This window comes from Rhamphochromis longiceps, linkage group LG3 (assembly GCF_057381845.1).
Source record: "Rhamphochromis longiceps isolate RC_006_pf linkage group LG3, R_longiceps_female_GT1.1, whole genome shotgun sequence".
NCBI classification, from domain to species: Eukaryota; Metazoa; Chordata; class Actinopteri; order Cichliformes; family Cichlidae; genus Rhamphochromis; species Rhamphochromis longiceps.
This window is the reverse complement of record NC_140559.1, coordinates 5577183-5600820: the sequence shown is the minus strand read 5'-3', so window position 1 is coordinate 5600820 and position 23638 is coordinate 5577183. Positions and strand designations below refer to the sequence as shown.

At 44.8% G+C, this 23638-nt stretch overlaps 1 protein-coding gene across 1 annotated transcript in view; it reads right to left on the bottom strand.

The window, feature by feature from the left end:
• LOC146672638 (protein NLRC3-like) overlaps nt 1–23638 on the bottom strand; it is a 183158-nt gene that overhangs the window by 111373 nt on the left and 48147 nt on the right. The gene's annotated exons all lie outside the window — the stretch shown is intronic.

Sequence of the window (23638 nt, the reverse complement as noted above, 5' to 3'; positions counted from 1 at the left end):
GTTCCACCTTGTGTACACGTTTATCTTTGCTGTGTGTACTTGTACCTCTGAGTGGAAGCTGAACTCTTGAGTTCGAGTATCGAAGCATCAGCTGTGACGTTAAAGTCCAAACAGCTCGTTCATTTGACGTGCAAATGAACGAAGGTAACGCCGTTTTCATGTGGATGTGTCACTGAGACACTTTCCACATCCACAGCTCACAAAATGGGAAAACTATAGAAGTATAACAATGAAGAAGTTACTATGTTACGGGTCCCAAGGATGAAGACCTCGATGACAAATATGTTACCTGTAAAAGCAGGTGAAGAGCAGAGTAAGGAAGACACGATGCGTCTCTGCTTTCCTCCAGAACGTGTCTGAGTCTGATTTATTTCACACAAATAAATGCTATAAAACACTAAACATGAGCTTTCAATATACTGTTCAGCTGGTTCCTCATTCACATCAATTACATTTACTTATTTCACAACATCAGTGAAATATACTCTTTTTAACTGGTTCAGTTTCTCAAGTTCACACTTCTTTCCATAACAGCTACATCCTTTTATCATATCAATAAACACATCACATTGTCTTCTGCAGTGTCTTACTGGCTAAACAGTTCTATTCAATAACAGCATTGGTAAATACATTACATTTGTTCCCTCCAGTAATTTACTGGCAAAATCACTATTTAGTGCATCATGAAACACAGCTTGTTGAATCAACCCATGAATGCCTCTGTTAGCTACACAGAGTTGCTCAGAGTGCTTGTGTTACACTAGCTAATCTACTCAGTCACTTTAACAGAACTATTAACATTCACATCTCACAGAACTGATTTGATTGGAGCATTACAACACGTTTGCACAGAGCATAGGAGCGCACTGACTCTGCTTCACGAGCGCTCCACCTAACGAGCGGGCTCGCGGTGCGGTCGCGCGGGACACTCCTCTGGTTTTCTCCCGTGTTTACATATAAATAACTTTGGCGGACCGCCTTAACTCTCCCATTCACATTAACGTGGGTAACCATGGTGACAATAAACAACATTTTCGGTGCGAGCACCGTGTACCGACCTGTAAAAGCAGGTGAAGAGCAGAGTAAGGAAGACACGATGCGTCTCTGCTTTCCTCCAGAACGTGTCTGAGGAAGCAGCGGAAGGTGGGCTCCACTTACTGCTCCCCGAAACCCCGGAGCAAGCACCAAAGTTCCGCCCTCACTGCTTTCTAACATAAAATGAATCCCTGTTACATGGATTTTCTATCCTCTTAAAGAAACTGAAAATAAATACATATAGCAATGAAAAATGTCCCGTTACATGAGTGTTTTACACAAAATAATATTAATGTGGTCATTCCCTCACAGGGGTGCCACAACTACACTGCTGTTTTGACAGAGACACAGTGTGTTTATCTAACTTGGCTGAAGCCAAAGTTCTCCAGACAAATTCAGTCTGTTTCTGCCAAGTGTGAACTCACTGGATGAGCGCCAGATACACAGAATCAAAAAGGGATAAATTACTTTTCTTATGTCATGTTCCCGTCACAAACTGGCTCAAGGAGAGGGGAAGCAGGAGTCCACAGATGAAATGTTCCTATAAATAAAGTGGAATTTATTCAAACTTTACCAAAACTTCAACACATCAAATACAAGCAGTTCAGCAGGGAGTGGATGTGTGTTGCATGTGCCAGGTGGATGCAGAGAGAGGCCAGGGCCACGTTCAAACCTGAACACGCTGCACAGTGTTTTGTTCCATTTGTTAGGGATGAATGAAATGCTTCCTTGAAAGGATGTGTGCAGTCACCAGTGGGCGTGGAAGCATGTGCGCCCTCATTTGGTGGGTGTGCAAGAAAAGTCATCCTGTCACACAGCAATGCCTACATAAATCACACCACTCTGCTTAAAATAATAATGTTTAGTGAAGCAGGTGAAGCAAAGGGCTGCTTTTAATAGGCTGGGAGACCCAGGTGTGCTGCTTTAGCTGCTGAGCCTCTTATGACAGAACAGCGGAGAGTGGTAAGAAGGGAGGAGGGGGTCTGGCTGTGTTTGTGAACGATAGATGGTGTAACTCTGGGCATTTCTCTATCAAAGAGACGCTATGCTGTAAGGACATTGAGCTGCTAGCGGTTAGCATGAGACCGTACTATCTACCACGAGAGTTTACACACGTGATTATGATAGCTGTGTATGTCCCGCCCTCTGCTAACGCTGCAGCAGCCTGTGAGGTCCTGCACACTGTAACCAGCAGACTCCAAACACAGCACCCTCAGGCCCTTTTCCTGATCTCTGGGGACTTTAAAGATGATGTAACCATTTAATTATGGTTACATAATTAATTATGTAATTAATTATGCAAAATGCAAAACGCTCAGCTGTGTCTCCAATCAAAGCTCTGTAACTTCAGAGGTGATGTTCATATGTTGACTAATGGTTTTCTTTCATTTTTGATGTACTGCAGAATATTTGTATAAAATCCAGGCCAGGAAAATCTCCTTCATGTGTTTCTGTGTTTTGTCTTCAGCTACGTTGACACAAAGGCCTCTGCTGTGACGCTCACACCTTTGATAAAGTCTGGAGAGTGTCAGCTTCCTGTTTATAGATACAAAAATATGTAATGTTGTGAACTCTAGCCGCAGCGGCGCAAGAAAAAGGAGAATTACGGGAAGCACTCACAACAGGTAAAATCAAAATAACAAAGTAAAGTAGGATAAAATAAAAAACAACAAAAGAACAACACAATATACTTCCCCGTATTGTTACTGCTAACCTCTGTTAACCTAGTAACTCTTACCTTCTAACTGACAGCTGGTCAATAAACGAGCTCCATAAACGCTCCATATTCACCTTTACATGGAATATAAAGGGAAAAGAAGAAACACAGTGCTGTGTCAGCGTTAGACATATAGATATATCCTTGCTTTTAATACATTTGAAGGTGGGTGGGAGAGGTGCTTCTCCGCGTAGTCTACGGTCTCTTTGGGATCGGTAAAGCTTTTCCTCACATCACCATGGGTCACTAACAGCTTTGCAGGGTATAGCAGTCTGTACCTGACGCCGGTCATCCCACGTAGTCTTCTTCTCATATTTGCAAATGCGGCTCTGCGTTTCCAACAGAGGAGGGAAATCTGGGAGGATGTTTATTTTAAAAACCCTTATACATCAGGTTCTTGTTCTCTGCAGCTTTCAGCAGAATTTCCTCACCAATGTGGTAGTAGTGCAATCTCAAGATGATGGGCCGAGGAAGATGACTTTGTTTGGGACGCTGGCGATTCGCTCTATGTGCTCGATCGATGAGTGGCTTCTCCTCGAGAGATAGCGCCTCCGCCAACAGGTGTGAACCAACTCAGTCATCTTGGGTCCCTCTGTGCCTTCTGGTATTCCTGCAGTTCTTAAATGATTCCTCCTGGAGTGCCTCAAGAGCTCCACATCTCTCATCTAACTTCTTTACCTCCGCAGACAAACGCTCCACAGTGGCCTGGAGAGTGGCGATGGTGTCAGAGTGGTTCGAGGCACAGTCCTGCAGTTCAGTCAAAGTGTTATCATGCCTGGCCACGTCGCTTTTTATGTCCGAAACTGAGGGCTGGATGCTCTGGTTCAAGGATGATATCTCGCCTCCTATGGTGGTAGAAATCTCTAATATGCAAGTGTCCAGTGCTAGTTAGTTAGTTCTAGTGGTTAGTGGGGCTTTATTTGATGATTCTAGTGTGTGTTACATTGTTGTCATATTGTTGAGTCGCAGAGCTGTACAGTGTTACAGTTTCTGTAGAGTCTGGTATAAGGAACTCAGATCCCTCTGTGAATAATGTTCACTGAAACTGATCTGTAGTTAATGAACTAGTCAGGATTTACACTAGAGAACGTTTCTGCCATTACATGGCCTGTATTTGTAGAGCGCTTTACTCGTCCCTAAGGACCCCAAAGTGCTTTACACATCCAGTCATCCACCCATTTACACACTGGTGATGGCAAGCTTGTAGCCACAGCCACCCTGGGGCGCACCAACAGAGGCGAGGCTGCCGGACACTGGCGCCACCAGGCCCTCTGACCACCACCAGTAGGCAACGGGTGAAGTGTCTCGCCCAAGGACACAACGACCGAGACGGTCCAAGCCGGGGCTCGAACCGGCAACCTTCCGATTACAAGCCGAGCTGCCAACTCTTGAGCCACGATCGGCCCACATATTGTTGTCTTTTGTTGCAGACACCAAGTGTTGAGATCCTGTCTCAACCTCCTACATTCTTCCAGCAGGTTACACATTATTTTTTGTATTTGGAATCAAATATATGTGTCAGTTGGGCCTAGTGCAGGGGTCAGCAACCTTTAACACCCAAAGAGCCTTTTGGACCCGGTTTCCACGCAAAGGGTCAGGGTTCGGGAAAACACTGGGAGCCGCAAATACTTTGTGACATCTAAAATGAAGATAACACTGTGTATATTGTTTTTACCTTTATGCTTTGTGTGAACAACTACAGTGTGTTGCTTATGAAATCCATGAAGTGCTACAGAGAAAATTACATTTTATTTATGTAATGAACACATTTTGAGCTCTTAAAGAAATATAACAAAGGAAAGCTGAACTACAATGATCCATGTAGCAAACACAAACTGTTATATCGCCTTTGGGCTTTTGGAGCCTTGACCTGACTTTTAAAAAAAGCGCGTTCATGCAAACATCGTCGGGTCTGCCGTGATATGTTTACAACGGGACTTCTGCTCCTGAACCTCTGCGCACAGCGTCTGCAGGTAAGGTAACTTTATTTATACCCAAAGGCAAGGTAAATTTGCTTTACAGAAAAATGACAGCATTTGACATCCCTTTAAAAACACACATACCTAGTAAATATATAAAGCTCACTGTGACACATACTTTAATATTTCGAATCAAAAACAGTTCTTATTTAATTCAGTGACAGCAACGGGGACAAAGCTGTTTTTATAACGCTTTGTCCTGCATCTCGGAAATAGAAATCTCCGTCCTGAGGGAAGAAGCTGAAATTCACCCCTTAGAGGATGGGAACCATTTTTAAGGATTGATAAAGCCATCCTCTGTACCTGCTCAGAGTACAGGGAGGCTAAACAAGACTGTGGCTCACCTATCAGACGACTGGACCATCTCACTATCTGATTCAGAGAGTTTTTCTCTGTGACAGAGGTCTGACCGAACCATGCCACCAAACAAAAGGATAAAACAGACTCAATAAAAGAACGATAAAACAAAGTTAAAAAATTTTTGGTCAATGTGGAAATGAACAAGTTTCCTAAGGCAATAAAGGTGCTGGTGACCCTTTTTACAAACTGATTTGCAATTTTGATCAAAGTTCAGTTTTTCATTGATTATGGTCCCAAGATATTTATATGATTGCACTTGCTCTATTTTCTGACCTTTAATTAAAGTGACTCCGTGCCCATTTTGTTGTTTCCTAAAATCAACAACCATGTCTTTTGTTTTAGATATGTTCAGCTGGAGATAAGACTCCTCCCACCACTGAACAAAGTCATCAATGACTGGGCCGTGGTTAGTTTCACCCTCTTTCAGTAAGCTGACAATAACAGAGTCATCTGCATATTTAATAATGACCCTGTTTTCATGTCTGCCCTGACACATGTTTGTATAGAGAGTGAATAATAAGGGCGATAGGACGCAGCCTTGAGGAGAACCTGTGGAGGAGAACACTGGGTCAGACAGAACCCCATTTATTCTCACTCTTTGTGACCTGTCAGTTAGAAAATCTAAAATCCAGCCCACCAGGTTTTTCCTGATTTCAAACTGTTCTAAAAGTCTCTTAATTAAAATATGGGGCTGTGTTGTATTAAAAGCCGAAGAAAAATCAATGAAAAGAAGTCTTGCAAAAGTCCCTTTACTCTCTACATGTTTAAGAATCAGATTTAGTAAAGTCAAAAGTGCGTCCTCCACTCCTCTGTTGGGCCTGTATGCAAACTGCATTGGATCCAGCTGACCTTCAGTCTCTTCATAATCACATTTCTGATGATTTTTTCAAAGACTTTCATGACAACTGAAGTGAGGCAACAGGCCTGAAGTCGTTTAGATTTAGGGACAGGAACCACGACTGCTTCTTTGCAAAGAGAGGGCACATGTTGTGTTTGCAAGGATTTGTTAAAAATAACCTGAAATATAGGCCTGAGTTCATCAGCACAAGATTTAATTAGGCGGCCACTAATATTATCAGGACCTGGCTCTTGTTCACATTGACTGAATGAAAGGCCTTTTTAACATCGCTGAGTTCAATGATAAAGTGCTGAGTATCTCTCAGTTTTTGTTTCAGTTCCCAAATATCCTCGCTGAAATCAGAAGAACTAAAACGAGCATAAAACATGTTTAAAGCATTTGAAAATCTCTGTCTGAATTAAAACATCTAAAATGACCTGACTGCTGCTCTGGGGATTTTGAAACCCTGCTATGGTTTTCATACAAGTCCAGGCAGACCCAAAAGTTTTTGCAGCAAATTTGCTTTCAAGAAGGTTTTTGTCTGTTTTGCTTTCAACATCTCGATTTTCATTTCCTTGGTAGCTGTCTGAAAATCGGTAACAGCCCCTCTTTAAAGGCCTGTCTCTTTTTCCTTAAACAGGATTTGACACTTTTAGTGACCCATGGCTTATTGTTAGCGTAAATTTTAACGTGCTTACGGGGTATAATCATGTCTTTACAAAATACTGCACAGGAGCTAGTAACATCCACCAAAGCGTCGAGATCATCTCCACAAGACTGAAGACGGGGCTGTACGAAGTCACTTTATCTCTACAGGACTGTAAGCTGTCGTCTGTGAGGCGTGAGCGTGTTTGTTTGAACACAGTTCACGGTGGAGAACAGCTGCTTACATAATGTGGATCCCAAGATCCATAACTGGCCTACCTGGGGCTGAAAGTCTCCATAAATGCAGGCGTTTCGGCGGCTACACCGGCTTCCACGAGTGTGACGCTTATTTTGAGAAAATAATAGAATATAAATGTATTTTTATATTTCAATATCACAATAATCTTCCAATGTAGAACTACAAGTTAAAAAAGAACTAAGATAAATCAAATCCACTTCAGCTAAATACTTCTCATTTATTTCCATCTTACATGCTGTGACTGCAGCCATTCCCACATCTCTGTGAATGGGACTCATGGACATGGATCAGTGGTTGTTGATCAATGGTCCTGAGAATCTGCATAATTAAGATGAAGGAACGGAGCTCCCAGCCCATCGTTCCTGCAGCTGCTTTCAGTCTTTATGCAAATGTCCTGTTTGTAAGACTGAAACCTGCAGCTGAGACTGAAGACGTCACCTGATGATGACGACACGTTTCTCCCACAAAACGCTGCGTCCAGATGAACAGAAGCAACAGACTCACTTTCCTGGATGATTGAGATGCATCAAGACTTCATTGTGTGTTACTTCTCATTCAGCACAGACACATTATTCCTGTTAGGTCATGTCAGCTGTCACTCAGTACAAGCACAACTGTGAACAACACAAACTTCTCTTCAATGTGTCACAGAAACACTAAGTGTGAGAGCCTGTATGACACACAGGACAGACTGTAAGCTCTGCTGGCTGCACAGCACTTTGTAGCAGTTTTCCAACATGTCCTCCACCCGTGATGTCAGTGGTGGGACCCCAGTCACAGCACTCAGCACCACCTCCTTTAAATGGATTTTATAGCAGTTCCTCCCGTTACTCGGTGCAACGCTTCTTAAATGTGTTTTTGCAGGATAAAACACAGCAGGTGGTGTAGAGAGGACGTCAGCTGACGGAGCAGAGGGAGGCAGACTGTGGATAAATGACAGAGTGAGAGGAGAGCAACCATGACAGAAGCACAGGTGTGGCAGATAGAAGTGGCTTTATAGACACTTATTGTCAGTCCTCGTGCATGCTGTGGAAATAAGTGTCTGTGTCATGAGGTGACATGTGAGCTTATCTTTGGTCAATAAAGCTGAACGACCAGTTTTCACTTTGCTTGTTACGCTTGTTTAGTGACGTCTGGGTTTCTGTGGAGCCCGAATTTTGATGAGTTCTGGTGAAATCATCTGAGATCATCTGAGCATCGGTGAAGAGTCAGCAGAGAAAGTGTGGGACAGAAGTTTGCTTTGGACACATGGACTGAAATCAAAAAGTAACAAACAGGATTTCCAATGGACAGTATGGAGAAGTGAAAGTACACAAAGGCTGTGCTGGAACACGTGTGTTACACTTTTTGACAGCTGAGAACAAAACACAATATTTTGCATCATCTCTGCAGTGTCTCTTCTTTCCTCTGCTGTTGTGCTTTTAGCTCCAAACTGTTTCAAATGGTTTGTCAGCAAGCTGACCTCTGACCTCTGCAGTACTAACTCCTGACCCGTACAAAGAGCGGGCGTTTCTGACCTTTGACCTGCAGCTGTATGTCTCTCAGTCTCAGTTCTTCTCTCCGTCACTGATGGAGCAGGTGTAGTTGCTGCTGACAGTCAGTCGTTTGTTTTCTCAGAGTGAGGCTGAAGTCTGAACTGTTCAGAGCATCAGGTCTCATCAACGTGCGCTGCTGTAACGCCGCTTTGTCCTCTGAGATCACCAGGTATGAAACCTGAGTGCTGACAGAGCAGCATGTTCCCCCTCATTCACCTCCACCACCACAGCCAAGGCATGCTGGGAAACTGAGGACACACAGACGGAGAACTGAAGTGTCTGCTGTGTGTTCATCTCAGAGTCCTCACAGGTGACACATTAGCTCCAGAACACCAAGCCAGGTGTTTGAAGCCTGACAGGGATTCTTCCCATCCAGAGGGAGGATTTAGCTGCACAACAATGAACATTAGTGTGTAGTTTAGAAACACAGACTGTGCCTGCACTGCATCTAGTGAAGAAAAGTGTTACTGCCAGAGAACGAGGCTCCTTTAAAGCAGCTGATATTAAGGTTGAAAAATCAACAATAAGCTGATGTAATCAACGTTTCACAAAATGGTCAGCAGCTAAAATCTGGAGCCGTTCTTTGGTGGTAATTAACAGTTTGTTCTTGTTAGCTAATTATGTCATTAAAGGTAGCAGCAGAAGCCTTGTGTTGAAAGCAGAGGTGGGACCAAGTCATTGTTTTGCAAGTCTCAAGTAAGTCTCAAGTCTTTATCCTCAAGTCTCAAGTCAAGTCTCAAGTAATGTCAGGCAAGTCAGAGTCGAGTCTCAAGTCACTGGTGTAAAAGTCCGAGTCAAGTCACAAGTCTGAAACTTTGAATTTCAAGTCCTTTCGAGTCTTTAAAAAAAAAAAACAACGAAACAATAATGTTGCAGTTATGCTAAATGTAAATATTAGACCATGTAATTTTAAAATCTGTGTTTTTCTCAACACATGACAAAATAGTGAACTTAGAAAATATACACAAATTGTGAAATTGCACCTCTTTAAAATGCAGCTCAATTAAACCTAGCTCCAAGAATAATTTTCACCGACAGTTCTGAGATAAGCTGCATGTTATTCTTGGATGCGGTTGTAGGACCGGCTTTAAAATCGCATGACAAAAATATCATACACATTAAAAAAACTGTATCACCAACGTAGCCTGGACAACATTTGCTAGTTAGATGAAGTCAGCTATCTCATCGTAGCATATTTATATGCATATTTATAATCATACGGTTCTTGGAGTGAGCGCATACACTCATGAAGTTTAGTAACTTCCGGTCACTGCAACAAGCCCAGGTACAGTTTACCGACGGATGGGTGCAGGACCTTGAAATGCACCGTGTAGAACGAAAGACCATCGTACGTATCATAAGTTTACCAGTCTCACAAATCGTCCTCATAAATACACATTCGTTAACCGTTTATTAATAGGACCTTTGAGCTCAACGGTAATTAATTAGTAGTGGAAATAATTTCTGGTAGCATCACAGAAATGTAGCAGTGACAATAATACTGTATGCTGTAATCGTACTGGGCAATTAGTGATACAAAAACCTGTTTTATCCTGTGAATAAAAGTATATGTTTTTGTCAGTGTACCATAATAACAGAAGCGAAACGCAATATTGTGTCAGGACAATTCACTATTTATGCACAATAAACAAAGAAGCATAGCGCGACAATTTCTGTTCAGCGCCAGACTTGCTTGTAACCTATATCACCAGTTATGTTATGAAAGTGACGTATTAACTACTAAAAAACACTGACCTTTGTGTAAATGCTTGGAGCAGACTAACCTGTGAGCTGGAGGGTTCTGGGACGTTATATTTGACCTTTGAATGGCTGCAATCCAGGCCACCCGTCGCCTCTTTGTTACTTCGGAAACATGACTGAACAATTTCTCTTCAACGAGGTAATCCGATAACAACCGATCTCTTTACCCGTCGGCTTCCCGTGGCTGTCATGCGACCGGCTATTGCAGTTAATAATACAACGGCTTCTTGTGTTTCTTTTTATCGCTGTATAACTGATTTTAATTGAAAGCCTGCGTGCGCTAGTACCGCTTGCCACGAGTTCCCAGAATCCTTTGCGGTTCTACCCGTGAATGACGTCACATTTTCAATCTCTATATAATATGCATGTTAAATTTTGTATTTGGGGTAAAATATCAAGTCTTTTCAAGTAAACCGGTTCAAGTCCAATTCAAGTCCCAAGTCATTGGTGTAAAAGTCCAAGTCAAGTCACAAGTCTTAGAACATTTTTTCAAGTCAAGTCTAAAGTCATAAAATTAATGACTCGAGTCTGACTCGAGTCCAAGTCATGTGACTCGAGTCCACACCTCTGGTTGAAAGCCCATTCACTCACACATTCACACAGTATGTGTGTGTCTGTGTTACACTGTGGACATCCCTTCTGTTGGAGCGCCATCTTGTGGCAGGTTTAAGAAATGTTCTTCTTGTAAATCCAAACTGATGCACCTCCATAGCAGACTGTGGAGGCTTTCAGTGACATGAAGACTTGATTTATACTGTCATATTCTCCTGTTACACAAAGCACAGCACGCTGAACATGGATGAACTGAAACTCCCAGCATCTGACTGAGGAAAAGCACAAATCATTCTCACACTGACTCCTGCTTGATTTTAGATTTGCTTTCAAATCCTCACACTTTCATATGAAGCACTAAATGGGCTCCAGACTGTTTATCTCAGCTTCCTGTCAAACACACTGCTGCTCACACCGAGGCTCAGTTTACTCCTCCAGCCTGGCTTAACCTGCTGTCTGTTAAAAACAGTCCCACACTCCTCTGTTTAATCCTTCTGATCAGACTCTTTGATTTTGTATTGTTTTTACCTGAAGTTGTGTTTTTGACATGGTTCTGTCTGTGAAATAAAGCTCACACACACACTGCTACAGTCCTTCATACACTTAGAAACGAAGCTGCTCCTTTCCTCAGTGCTGACACATAAAGAAGAGTTGGTTTTATATCCAACACGTCTCTGTTCCAGAAAACAGCTTCAGCAGCCTCTGAGTCTGAACTTGGAGTTGGTTATAAGCCACAGGCCTGTGTGCACAGCAATGAGGAAATATAATGCAGTAAGTGAAACATGGATGTGTGGAACAGATTATCCCAAAGGTTGATTCTGTTCATCTGGACGTTCTCAGTGAAACATTTGGTCTCTCGGTCAGGTGACTCCTTTAGTCTCAGCTGACTGCAGGTTTCCAAACCTTTGTCACTGGATCACTCACTTCATCTCCAACGTGTCCCTGACACAGACAGCTGGAGCCGTTACAGCAAAATCATTGATCATCGTTTTTAGAACATTAGCTGGTGTTGGTGGGCAGGCTAGCAGTGCTAATTGTTAGCACTAGTTCTGCTGCTCTCCCTTTGTCTCTGTTATTGTTGGTCTTTAGTGAACAATAGAAAGTGTCTTCATGAGACTGTTGCCTAATGTTCAAATGTAGATAACACCACCTGCACCAACCTGTTACACAGCACAACCCTCTGGTGTAGCTTTGGCTGGAGCACATATTGGCAGCTCCAGTGACATCACCACTCCATGGTGACATCATCTCTACAGACTGTGGCTGTTACATATCCTCACCTGGTAATAATAAGACTGTCCTCAGCTGCACACAGCTCCAAGATGAACAAACTGAAGTAAATACAAATTAGAGTTACGATAGATTGAAATCTTGTAATCAGAGCTAATTCTTAGTGAAACTCTCACAACATCATATCATGATCCTGGGTTAGTGTCTCGGTCTCAGATCACAACATCAGCACAGGCTTGGCTTGGGTGAGGTATTGAGTGGTTCTTGTCCATGACAGCTGCAGGTACAGTGCCATCAGCCATGCTGCACCACATGTCTGCCCAGGAACATTAGTGTGGCTGAGTCTCATGTAAACATTGTGCTAAAGTGGTGGGAAAGTGGCTGCAAGCTGGCTGCACTGTGTCCAATACTCTCAGTATGATATCCACAAACCTCTGAGTGTCACAGAGTGGGCCTGTGCTCAGCTCACTGTGCCCCATTCAATTCTACTTGCATAGTTTTACAAGTAAAATTAAAAGTTGCTCAATGATAAGTTATTGTAGTAACAACTAAGTCCATGGTTATTATTTGTTAATAGTAGCTTAAAGCTTCTGCACCAATCATGGAGCACCAGGTTTAGAGCATGTGCTCAGCTCAAAAAACATAAAAACAAAAGTAGATTTAGAAGCTGAACAGAACTGAAAACATTTAAAGTGACAGTCAGCACAAATCCAGCTGACATCTCCATCCAACCCAAGTCTTCATTTAAAGTCATTATAACTGTGACACACGTTTGTTACAGTATTAATCCTGCCTGATGCTGCAGGGCCAACATCATGAAACAGGCTCAGCATTTATTTCCATTATGAAACTTTATCATTAAAAACAAACCATTGTTCTGCAGTCGTCCCAGGACTGTCGGTCAAACGTTCTCTCCACATGTTTAAGGCTGAGCTCACTTTATCGTCTGCCTGAAGGAGGAAAGCAGATGTTACTAAACATCACAATAAAACATATGAAATGTGTGCACATGAGGAAAGTCTGCACTGTTAAAGCCATGCAAACATCTTCACACATGAAGCAGCAACACCTCTCAGTTTAGCAGCAGCTGGTAAAAGCCACAGTGATCCTGGAGCCTCCCTGAAGGACTCGTTCATCAGTAACTGTCAGGAGGACGATTAAACCTTCTGCACACGTCCTGTAGTTACACACTCGGGAGGAAAGACGACGTCCTCGCTCTGCAACATGATCTGTGTTTCATCCAGGACGCTCAAACACAGATTGGTCTCCAAATATTAGACGCACTGGTTCTTCATGCGTTTCTACCTGAGCACTCAGAGTCATTTCTACAACAGGCCTCCTTCACCTGCTGGTGCCTCTGTTTCTGTGTTTGGCTGTTTCCATCAGTGCCTGATGTTTGTGATCTTTGATCTGTTCTGAAGTCTCTCTTTGTGACACAAATGTTGTTTGGCTTCTTTCGCAAACAAGGCAAAAGAACTTTAATGGATTCATTTGCTGATCTTACTTTTCTGATGCAAAGCCGTCCTTTCAACGCTTTAGAAAGAAAACCAAACAATGTTTTTAAAACTTTCCCAAAATGTAAAAGCTATTAAAACCATAAACTTCTGCTCCTTGATCATGTGATTCTTCTTCTAGACTGTCTGTAATTGTTATTGCTGATTGTCAATAAAGTTGTTTTTTATAAGTTATGTTGTAAAGGAAGCTTGTGGCGAGGGAGGAGGGGCGACTAAAAGCAGGTTCATATAGTGGGAAAGTCCTCAGGTCATGTGAGGATATTTACTGATGCGTCAACACTGTCAGATAAAAGAACGGCTGCTGCATTTGTTCTCCCACAAATAAGTTTGGTGATGAGTAAAAGAATTACAGATGATGTGGCAGTTTATACTGGGAGCTGGTAGTCATGTTACTGGCTTGAACTGGGTGGAGGACGCACTAATATGGAGGTATGTGGTTTGCTGGGACTCTAGCAGCGTGCTAGTGAGCACAGGTGATATGTCTTCAGACTCTAGGCAACATATTGTTTTTGATATACTTCATTTACTGTATAGAATCAAACACAGAGGGATAGAAGTGGATTTCTTATGGCTCCCTGTGAATATCTGTGTTGATGCAATGAACAGGACGATAAGTTTAAAAAGGTGCAGCAAGAAGAAGTCGTGCAGGTTTGACTATAAAATACAGTGAAAGTGAGGTGAAGAGTATAATGAAGGTAAAGATGAAGGACGAGTGGCAGGCACACTGGGACAGAGACGGGAAAGGCAGATATTATACAGAAAACAGTCGTGTAGAAGAAGCTGCAGCAGAGACCAGGATGGAATCTGGAGAGTCAGAGTTGGTCACACAGGCTTGAATAGCACACTTAAAAAGGTAAACATGACACAGGAAGTGTGACTTCTGTGGACCAGAGGAGACGTTTGACGGGTTGTTAGCGTAGTCAGGATGCTGGATGGAAACGCTGTGCCTGATAGGATGATTACAGGCTGGACTTTGTCTTCCTGTTACAGATGGATCCAGGCCCTGGATGACTGCTGGACACACATGACCCACACTAGGCTGCCTTCATCCATCCTTTCCTCCTTCACTGAGACTCAGAGTCAGCATGTATGTATTTATCAGTGATTTGAATCCTTTCATTACAGAGTGAAGTTAAAGTAGACGTGTGAACACACTAATAAACACAAAGGGACACAACTACTACTCCATGATGGAAAGCTGAAGTATTACACAGCTTTATGAACCTCCTGTTATCCTGGTAGACGAGTACAGCAATAAATCTTTTACTTGAACATCTTCTGGCTCCAATAAGCTTTGAAATGTGACCATGAAGTTAGAGACACACTGACTGAAACCCACAGCTGTGACTGTGGATCACATCCACACACAGTGTAGCTGCTGTCTCTGTGTGAGCCTTTGCACTGCTGCTCGCAGCACCGTTATATCACTCAGCGCTCGCTGCTGTTATTGAATCCACTTTTTACTGTCCGTGCAATCAAGCTCCTCTGCAGAGCTAGAAAATATCTTCGAACCAGTTTATGTGTTAGGGGATCCTTTGCAGCTGTGACTGTTGCCTCTGTTTTTGTCCTTTGGTTCCTGGGAGCCTTTTACATTTCCATCAGCAACAAATATCTGAACAGGCTTTATTGTAGGAAATACAGGAGTGTTACGTTCTGTGAGGCTGTGGGAGTGTGTGGGTGGGGTGTTTGCCCACTCTCCCCGCCTCCACCCCTCTTGCCACTCCTACCCCTCTCTGTCTCTCTCACTCTCCTCTCTCCCCAGGACACAGCTGCTGCTGATTAGCCTCGTTTGCCACCTGACTCCAGTCAGCAATCATCCTCTGAGGCTATTTAAACTGGGGATGAGCTGTGAGCAGGGTGGCTTTTTCCTCGGTGGCTCTACGCGATTCTGTGCTAGATTTTGGACAGACAGCCTCTTTCTGCCCAGTGAGCAGACGGGCTTGTGGGCCCTGAGAGTGTCTCCCCGTGGTGGGGAGTAGGGTAGGAAGTGTGGGAAGTGCCTCCTTTTTTATTGTGCTTGTTTGGTAGTCCTCCTGCCTTTCGTGGCTGCGAGCGTTTTCTTTGTTTCTTTGGCGTTATTGGTAAGACGGCGTTGCCGGCCCTTTAAGTTAATGTTAACCTGTACCATTTTGTAATAAAGTTTTATTGATGCAGAACAACTCTGTTTGTTTTCCTTTTTCATTCTGATTCCGGACTCATTTGTTACTGGTCCCCTCTCTCATATGCCTAGACCCCTTCGGGGGGAACGTAACAATGTGGGGGCTCATCCGGGATATGAATGGAAGGAATAACAATTGAGTTTTAGTGAGTTGTTTGCCGGTGACTTGTTTAGTTGTATGGTATCTGCTGCGCTCTCTCTCCAGTTAGCAAAGGGGAGTGTCTAGCTGAGCGTAAGCTCCTCCTTCAGGCACTCATTTTTTATTTTTCCTTTATTATTTTCGGAGTAATCCCGGGTGGGGATTAGTTCCCTGTCGGGGGTAGGCTTGTCGGTGCTTTGTGCACTTGATGCTTAGCCTTTAAAGTTGCCTCGAGCCTGGTACACTCCAGAAGCTAACTAGGCTAAGATTTTAGTAGGCAGGTCTGGGGAGAGGGTCGGCGGTACTTTTATTTATTGGTTAACCTCTGGCCACACTTTTCCCGCCTGTTTTCTCATTTGTGTATTGGAGGTGGTGCTTCTTTGTTGTTATTGTTAGCCTCAGGTAGTTTTTTGTTTTTAGAGTTGATGGCTACCTTTGATATTGCCGTGTTTAATAAAAACCCCTCGCTTGTCCAACTGGACGCCTGTAGGAAGAGGGATTTGCATGAGGTGGCATCAGGTTATAGCATTTCTGTTTCCACAGCTCTGCGTAAGGCTGAGCTGAAAGCTGCTCTTGTGGCTGGCTTGGTGGAGAAAGGGATAGTGGCCTTGCCAGTATCTGCCAGTCCACTTGAGCATGGTGCAGCGTCTCAGCCTGTTCCGCAGGCGTCAGCTCAAGCTGTAGGTCCATTGGTGTCGACACCTGTTGGTCAGGGGCTGCCTGTGGACAAACCCATGACATTGCCTCGCTTCGAACCCCTCTCCATTGAATCAAGTGAAGGCTCGAAGCAGGATGCTAAGCTCCGTGTACGCCTGGCTCGTCTCCAGTTAGAGAAGGAGGACCGTGAGAGGGAGTTCCAGCTAAAGAAAGAGCTGGAGCTTAGGCGTTTAGACGCAGAGCTTGCTAGAGCCAGAGAGGTCGAATTGAGGAAGGTGGAGGTGGAGGCAGAGACAGCTGTGAGGTTGCGACAGCTGGAACTCCGGCAGGTTTCCCTTCCTCCGACCGCCTCCATTCGTCAGGCGGACACCCCGTTTGACGTAGGGAAAAACAGTCGTCTGGTTCCGATGTTCCGTGACACTGAGGTCGACAGCTACTTCGAGTCGTTTGAACGAATAGCCACGGCCTTGCACTGGCCACGGGTTTCATGGGCCATTTTGCTCCAATGTAAGCTGGCGGGTAAGGCTCAAGAAGTTTGTTCCTCGTTGTCAGCTGAGGACAGCTTGGACTATGACAAGCTGAAAAGGGCTATCCTGCTGGCCTATGAGCTGGTCCCAGAAGCCTATAGGCAGCGTTTCCGGGGGTTGAGAAGAGGTCAGGGTCAGTCCTATCTTGATTTCGCCAGGGAAAAAGGTGTTCTTTTCGATCGGTGGTGTGCGGCCTGCTGAGCGCATCGCGGTATATATTAATGAACAGAAGGTTTCCTCGCTACAGCAGGCTGCGACGCTGGCTGATGAGTTCGCGCTCGTCCATAAAACCAGTGTCAGTAGGTATGACCGGCGCGATGCCCCAGTGAAGGCTAGCGAGGTGCCAGTTGCACAGCACCCAAAGAGTGAGGTACTTGTGTTTCGTCCCAAGGCAGACCGAAAGTGTTTTTTCTGTTTTAAGTCTGGCCACCTGATCGCAGATTGTGAAGCTTACAGATGGAAACAATCAGTCTCGTCTTCACGTAAACCAAAAGGGGTTGGGCTGATTAAAACCATGCCTCCTGTCAGTAGGCCCCCTTCCCCTGAGACCCCGGATGAGTGTTTTAAGCCTTTCATTTTTAAGGGGATAGTTTCGCTTTCTGGTAAGACCGAGGATAAGCGTGAAGTGACCATTCTGCGTGATACTGGTGGCTCACAGTCCCTCATACTAGCTAGTGTGCTTGAATTTAATGAGAAGTCTGACTGTGACTCTAGCATCATTGTAAGAGGTGTTGGGATGAGTTTTGTGCCTGCTCCCCTCCATCGTATCTGGGTACAGAGTGAGCTGGTGAGTGGTTTCTTCTCAGTGGGTGTGCGGCCTTCTCTCCCGATTAATGGGGTGGATTTTATAATGGGAAATGATATCGCGGGTGGGAAAGTTTACCCTACCCCTGAGGTGACCAACAATCCTGTTATAGAGCCTGTGTTAGATGCCCTCAGCCTGCAGCACCCGGATGTGTTCCCGGTGAGCGTTCTGACTCGTTCACGTGCCCAGCAACAAGGTGGGGGGGTTGATTTGTCAGATTCAGTGATCGGCTCTATTCTAGAGAAGGATGTGATGCCCTGCACCGATGAGGGAGATAATGGAGCCTTAGAGTTAGCTCACAGTGTGGTTGAGCCAGCTCCTGTGTCTGGAGCTCCTTTTCTGCTCACCCGGGAAGCACCGGTGAAGGCTCAGAAAGAAGACCCTTCATTAGTTCAGTGTTTTACCGCAGCAGCTCAGGATAAGGGAGGTGAGGTGAGGGGAGCAAGAGGCAGACATTTTTCGTTTGGGAAGGTTTATTGATGCGCAAGTGGACCCCAAGGCCTGGAGAAGACTGGAGCGTAGTGCGGCAGTTGGTGGTTCCGACCAGTCTGCGGTGGCATGTGCTGCAGTTAGCACATGATCACGCATGGTCAGGTCATTTGGGTGTCACTAAAACATATGACCGTATACTGCAGCATTTCTTTTGGCCGGCAATGAAAGCAGATGTAGTGCAGTTTTGTAACACCTGTCACACTTGCCAGCTTGTGGGTAAACCGAACCAGGCGGTGCCCCCCGCCCCCCTACGTCCTATCCCTGCTGTCGGTGAACCTTTTGAGCATATCCTGGTAGACTGTGTTGGCCCCTTACCAAAGACGCGGGCAGGGAATCAGTTCTTGTTAACCATAATGTGTGTGTCCACTCGATACCCAGAGGCGATTCCTCTGCGGAAAATCACGACAGCAAGCATTACCAAAGCACTAGTCAAATTCTTTACCACCTTTGGCCTCCCGAAAACCGTGCAGACAGATCAGGGTACCAATTTCATGTCCAGGGATTTTAATCGGACTCTACGGTCCCTTGGAGTTTCTCATTCTGTGTCTAGTGCTTACCACCCAGAGTCACAAGGTGCACTGGAGCGGTGGCATCAAACTCTCAAGGCGATGTTGAGTAAGTATTGCCACGACACCGGAAAAAGCTGGGATGAAGGGGTCCCTTTTGTATTGTTCGCTATACGTGATGTGAAGCAGGAGTCTTTGGGGTTCAGCCCAGCTACCCTGGTGTTTGGACATGACGTGCGGGGTCCGCTAAAGGTGCTGAAGGAGAGTTTTCTCAGTGGTTGTGTGCCTAAAACTACTGTGATGGAGTTTGTAAAAACATGCAAGGACAGGTGGCAACGGGCTACTTTGTTAGCAAAAGAGGCTCTCTGTGTATCCCAGGCAAACATGAAAAAACGATGTGATCAAAAAGCAGTGGAAAGACAGTTCCAGCCTGGGGACAAAGTTCTTGTGTTGTTGCCCGTGCCCAGTTCTGCCCTCATGGCTCGTTTCTCAGGCCCCTATGTGATAGAGAAAAAAGTGTCTGACACCAACTATATTCTCAACACCCCAGAACGCAGAAGGAAGACTCGCCTATGCCATGTCAACATGTTGAAACCATACCATACCAGAGACACCAGCATGACAGAATCATCAGACACTGCTGGGACGGCTGTCCCCGGTTCAGTCCCTGTTGCCCTGCTAAGTGTTGAAGTTAAGGGTGATGATGATCTGGGTACCCTTTCTGAGGGACAGCAATGTGGGCGGTTGTCAAATTCCGTTTTTTTAGCTAAGGCCGAGGCCAACCTATCTCACCTTCCTCCGTCCCAGTGTAAAGAGGTACTTGACTTGCTGCACTCCTACCTGTCTCTTTTTAGTGACGTACCCTCGCGTACCCACGTTTGTGAGCATGACATTGACGTTGGAGACGCAGTCCCAATCAAGCAGCATGCATATCGTTGCCCCTTCGCCAAACGTGAGGTCATGAAAGAAGAAGTTGAGTACTTAGTAGAAAACGGCTTGGCACAACCTAGTTGTAGCCCCTGGAGCTCCCCATGTCTACTAACACCTAAGTCTGATGGCACACCCCGTTTCTGCACAGATTATCGGAAGGTAAACGCTGTAACGGTCTCTGACTCTTTTCCGCTTCCTCGTATGGAAGACTGCATTGACAGCATCGGCCCTGCCAAATTCATCACCAAACTCGATCTCCTTAAAGGCTACTGGCAGGTGCCTCTCACTCCCAGAGCTTCAGAGATTTCCGCATTTGTCACCCCTGACCACTTCATGCAATACACAGTAATGGCCTTTGGCATGAAAAATGCCCCAGCTACTTTTCAACGACTGATGCAGTTGGTGTTGGGAGATGTGCCCCAGTGCAATGTGTATCTAGATGACGTGGTGCTATACACAGACACATGGGCAGATCATATGTCCCTTCTGAGGACAGTGTTTCAGCGGCTAGCCGAGGCCTCGTTGACCCTCAATCTCGCTAAGTGTGAGTTTGGTAAGGCAACCGTCACTTACCTAGGTAAGCAGGTGGGGTTTGGGCAGGTCCGCCCAGTGGAGGCGAAGGTTGCTGCAATCCTGGACTACCCGAGTCCAGCCACCAGACGGGAACTAAGGCGGTTCCTAGGGATGACCGGATATTACCGGTGTTTCTGTAAGAACTTTTCTGTGGTCGTGACCCCGCTAACCAAACTGTGTAGCCCAAAGGTGCCTTTTGAATGGTCAGTTGAATGCCAGGATGCCTTTGAGTCGGCAAAATCTCTTCTGTGCAGCACCCCTGTATTGGCAGCTCCAAACTTCTCTCGCCCCTTTAAGCTAGAGGTCGATGCCAGTGCCACCGGAGCCGGGGCAGTCCTGCTGCAGGATGATGAGGAAGGTGTGTGCCATCCGGTCTGTTATTTCTCTGCAAAGTTCAAACCCCATCAACTGAACTACTCTACCATAGAGAAGGAAGCCTTAGCTCTGCTTCTAGCTCTGCAGCACTTTGAAGTGTATGTGGGCTCCAGCGCTTCCCCGGTGACCGTGTTCACAGACCACAACCCCCTTGTTTTTCTGAACCGGATGTACAATCACAACCAGCGACTGATGCGCTGGGCACTCCTGGCCCAGGATTACAATCTGATGATCATACACAAGAAAGGTACTGACAATATAGTGGCTGATGCACTCTCACGCAGCTCGGAATAGGTTGTTGTTGTTGTTGTTGTTGTTTTGGTAGGGCTTCAATGTAAGGGGGGGGGGGGGGGGGAATGTTACGTTCTGTGAGGCTGTGGGAGTGTGTGGGTGGGGTGTTTGCCCACTCTCCCCGCCTCCACCCCTCTTGCCACTCCTACCCCTCTCTGTCTCTCTCACTCTCCTCTCTCCCCAGGACACAGCTGCTGCTGATTAGCCTCGTTTGCCACCTGACTCCAGTCAGCAATCATCCTCTGAGGCTATTTAAACTGGGGATGAGCTGTGAGCAGGGTGGCTTTTTCCTCGGTGGCTCTACGCGGTTCTGTGCTAGATTTTGGACAGACAGCCTCTTTCTGCCCAGTGAGCAGACGGGCTTGTGGGCCCTGAGAGTGTCTCCCCGTGGTGGGGAGTAGGGTAGGAAGTGTGGGAAGTGCCTCCTTTTTTTTATTGTGTTTGTTTGGTAGTCCTCCTGCCTTTCGTGGCTGCGAGCGTTTTCTTTGTTTCTTTGGCGTTATTGGTAAGACGGCGTTGCCGGCCCTTTAAGTTAATGTTAACCTGTACCATTTTGTAATAAAGTTTTATTGATGCAGAACAACTCTGTTTGTTTTCCTTTTTCATTCTGATTCTGGACTCATTTGTTACTGGTCCCCTCTCTCACATGCCTAGACCCCTTCGGGGGGAACGTAACAAGGAGTAAATAGTTGTCATTATTTATTAGATGTTGTTAAAGATGATCCGATGCTTGTTTAGTTTAATGCTGTGGCTTCAGTCAGCATCACTGTGCTGTATAGTTTTATTTTTCTGATCCTTCTGTTAAAGTTGCTGAATAAAAGCTGGTTGGTCTGCACCTCACCGCTGCCTCGAGCCTCCTTCTTTAAAGCAGCAGAGGCTCTTCATTCAGGTATCACAGCTCGAGTTGTTCTGCAGGAGACCCAGAGTACTGTCCTTGGTCCATAATGACATTAACTTTGATTCATGTCAACACGAAGCCTGAACGTCTGTGATGAACACACTATCAGCATCACTGACATATTTCATCATTTAAAAACACTTCCTGTCACTGTGGTGGTTACAGTGACATCATGCAGTTTGTGCTTTGACCTCCAGAGGGCGACAAATCAGCACAGACAGAGAGCTCCATTCAAACTTTGCTGCCATCAGGAATAATTCTTCAAATATAATCATCAGTGTTTGAGCAGCTATGATATCAGGGACAATCTAGACATGTGTGACAATACTGAACATGTCACATGACACACCTCAAACATCATGTGATCCACTCTCAGTCTGCACTTTCAGTCATGACTTCATGAATTTATGATCAGTTTACTCCTGAAATATTCAAATGCTGCAGGGTGAAGAACAACAAAGTGCTGACACATGTTTGTGTTTCAAACAGGAAAACCAGCAGAAATAAATCATCTTTGGACAACATGACAGAGATTAGTGAGTTTCCAACTTGCACTTGAATGCAGCACAGACAGATTCTGATGTTCGTGGTTGTAAACGTGTCCTCAAACGCCTCTCTGACTCTTTCCTTCCTGCTCAAAGTTCCTCTTTTCTGAACTTGGTGTTTGTGCCTGACGCTGATCGTCTCCGTGTGGAGCTCCGTGTGAAGGTAACGTTAGCAGTGTGTAATGTTTCCTGGCTAACATCAGCTGTGTGCAGCTCAGTTCCAGCACAAATCTGCCGCTCCATAGTTCACGGTAACGGACTCATGAGGTCGACCGTTAAACGCTCTCCCGCCATTTTGTCTGTGTGCGCGGATGTGTACGTTTTTGTTACCACTGTCATCTCATCAATAGCCTATTTGTAAAAGATCTCTGTTCATAGTTTAGTTGGATTTTAAAACTCTGTAGTTGGACAGTTTTATTTTGGACTGATGCTAAAATTCTTGCTGATTGTTTCTGTCGAGGTTTTGTACTTGACATCCGCCATTTTGGATGTGATAAGCTGTAGAGAGTGCGTCCAAAAAGAGAAACCAGAAAGAGAACCTGTTTTATTAATAACCTCTTGCAAATAGAAGAATATGAAAAAAACAACAACAAATAGGATAAAACCTTTAAATTACTTGAATTTTTAAAATCACCATCATCTGTTAACACAAATTTGATCATTTCAAATTTTTGTTTTCATTTTCTCTTCCCAGTTACTTCTTTCTCATTCTCTTCATTCTCCTTGTCACCTTACGTCTCACTCCTTAACTGAAGTTATAGTTCTAACATAAGAAGTCCCACCAACGTCCTTTATTTAATCTCTGTGTTGTCACAGTTATTATCATCAGATCAGACATGAGACCCAGACAACAACATAAGTTTACAAGCTAACATCATGTCAGCTAACATTAGACGATAGCATCATAAACTTTAAATTACTTTGCCTCTGATCAACAGTTTGATTACATTCTCACATCACAGGTTTATTTGCTAAGTGTGAGTCCGCCCACATTAGATCCACTTTTCAGCAGGTGGAATAATTTGTAGTATATAGGTAATACATCAACAATGCTGCCGTGGCTAAGTTAAGAATATTTAAAATGTCATTTCCAAAACTTGCATATGATCTGCAATTTGTAGCAGATCTACTGACTGTCACAGAGCAGCTGGAGCAGTCTCGAATGCAGGTCAGTCCACTGCTGCCCCCTGTGGCCAAGTGCCATAGCTACTGCTGGATGAACTCGTGACACATCTGCACCTGTTTCTATGAATACATTGAGTCTGAGTGGCTGCACTTACACTGGTGCATTCAACATATTGAAAGATGGCAGCAATG